This window comes from Triticum dicoccoides, unplaced genomic scaffold (assembly GCF_002162155.2).
Source record: "Triticum dicoccoides isolate Atlit2015 ecotype Zavitan unplaced genomic scaffold, WEW_v2.0 scaffold100738, whole genome shotgun sequence".
Classification (NCBI taxonomy): domain Eukaryota; kingdom Viridiplantae; phylum Streptophyta; class Magnoliopsida; order Poales; family Poaceae; genus Triticum; species Triticum dicoccoides.
This window is the reverse complement of record NW_021168751.1, coordinates 17,273-19,454: the sequence shown is the minus strand read 5'-3', so window position 1 is coordinate 19,454 and position 2,182 is coordinate 17,273.

Below are 2,182 nucleotides of genomic sequence, written 5' to 3'. Positions count from 1 at the left end.
CACCCTCTCCCCCGCACCCTCCCCGGCCCGCTCCACCGTCACAAACAAAATTCTAGTGGGTGTGTTCTGATGGAGATAGGGTTAGGTGGAATATAACCTGACCAGTCGGGCTAGTAATTAAAACAAAATTCTAATGGCACACCAGGGGGAGGTGCGCCATTAGAATCGTCGTACTTGTGGCGCACTAGGGGGAGATTCGCCATTAGAACCCTCCCCCACTCCACCTATTCCCCTCGCACTGTGGCCTCCCTTCCTCCCTCGCCAGATCCCCCACTCCCCCAACCGTACGCCGCTGCCACCTTGCTCCGCCCCCTCCGTCTGCCACGCCTGCACGCCGTCGACGACGCCGCCACCGCTGTGGTCTTGCGCTGCCCCGACGCCGCCGCCCCGACCCCCGCGGGACTCCACCCCCGCCGCCGCCGCCCCCGCTCCGACGACCGCCGCTCCCACTCCGACAAGCAGGGCCAGCGCTAGGGTTCCAGGGCCTCCGCCGGATCAACGCCCGCCTCCACAAGGAGAGGAGGAGCCCCGCCGCCGCCACCGAGGGGAAGAGGCCACCGCCGCCACCGAGGGGAGGAGCCCCGCCGCCACCGAGAGGAGGAACCTCGCCGCCAGGTCTTCAACGCCCCACCGCCGCCAGGTATTATCTTCTCTAGCGTATCTCCTCCCTTTCTTCTGTCCATTTGTTGCCCTTCTCTTCTGGCATGCCCTTCCCAACCAGTGTGGATCTTATTTTCTCAGTATTCTGCAGCCTGGAGACATGAAAATTTTATACAGATTACACAACAAGAAAAATTGTGCCATGTTTTCTTAACGAATGTGCCATGTAATCAGAGTTTTGTTACTGTGGGGTTATCTTACACTCAAGAGATCCATCGTGTAATCACCATTGGTGCGTATCTCTCCATGAGTTTGGATCTCTTTTAACCCAAGTACCATATTGGCTATTGCCAACGACCTAGATTCCTCAAAAGCAAAAACATGACCTGTGAAAAAAGCATGCTGTTCTAGGTGCAACCTTGGATTAAGCTTCAGGAAATAAGTATTCGCCTGTTTCCATGCTGTACATATATTCCACTGTAGCAGCACCCTGATATTGTACACATTCGCCTGTTTCCATGCTGTACAGATATTCCACTATACGGTGAACACTATTGTTTCACATAACATAAAAGGAATATAGGTTTTCTTTTTGAACATCCACTGATAGTAGGAGAGTCTCCCACTGTCGTATGATTTATATCAGAAAGATATTTTTGCTACAACAAAACATTCTCCTAAACAATAGCCCATTTTCTGAATTATATTTGTAGTCTTCTATAAAGTTACTTCAGTTAGCTGTGCAAGTTAATTTACCTAAATATATACTTTCTACAATTTTTCTTTTGCACTTACCAAGCAACAGCAAACAGATTCTTGCATGCACTTCACACCTTTTAACACTTGATCTGTTTTTGCCATATCGAATACAAAATCCACACTCCCATGAAAAAAAGATTATATATAATACTCATACACTTTAGTTAAGAGAATCGAAAGTTGACCCAAGTGATGTATGAACAATTTTATTTAACACTGAAGATGTTCATCTGCTACTGTGGTTAGTTAACTGATTTTAACTGGTCGTGTTGCATATGTAGTACATGGCAAGTACCTACTTGCTGGGGGTTTGGTCAATTAATCCATGTGTGTACTAAAAGTACATGTTGTGCTTATTGTGTAAGCTTGCTGTTAACTATAGTTGGTGCTCTTTACCGAATTTAGTGTACTGAACCTCTGCTACTAAGTTTAATTATGCAGTTGTGTTTAGTGAAGTAGTTAGTGTATTGTACTTGCAATAGTTTGCTTGGTCTTTCTTTGGTTTCAGTTAAGTTATTGTCAGATTTTCCTCTCCATTGCTCTGTTTAATCTTGTCATAATCCTACTGTATAATAACTGTGTGTATGCACACGATTAGGCTTCCAAGGGTTCAGAGAATGATGAAGAAGCCTTTTATATCACACACTCACTAGTAGAAAAACGACTTTTAGTACCGGTTCGTCAGGATCTTTAGTACCAGTTCTGGAACCGGCACTAAAGAGTGGGGACTAAAGGTCCCCCCCTTTAGTACCGGTTCAACACGAACCGGGACCAAACGCCCACCACGTGGCATGAGGCGCGCCGTGGTCTAGGGGACCTTTAG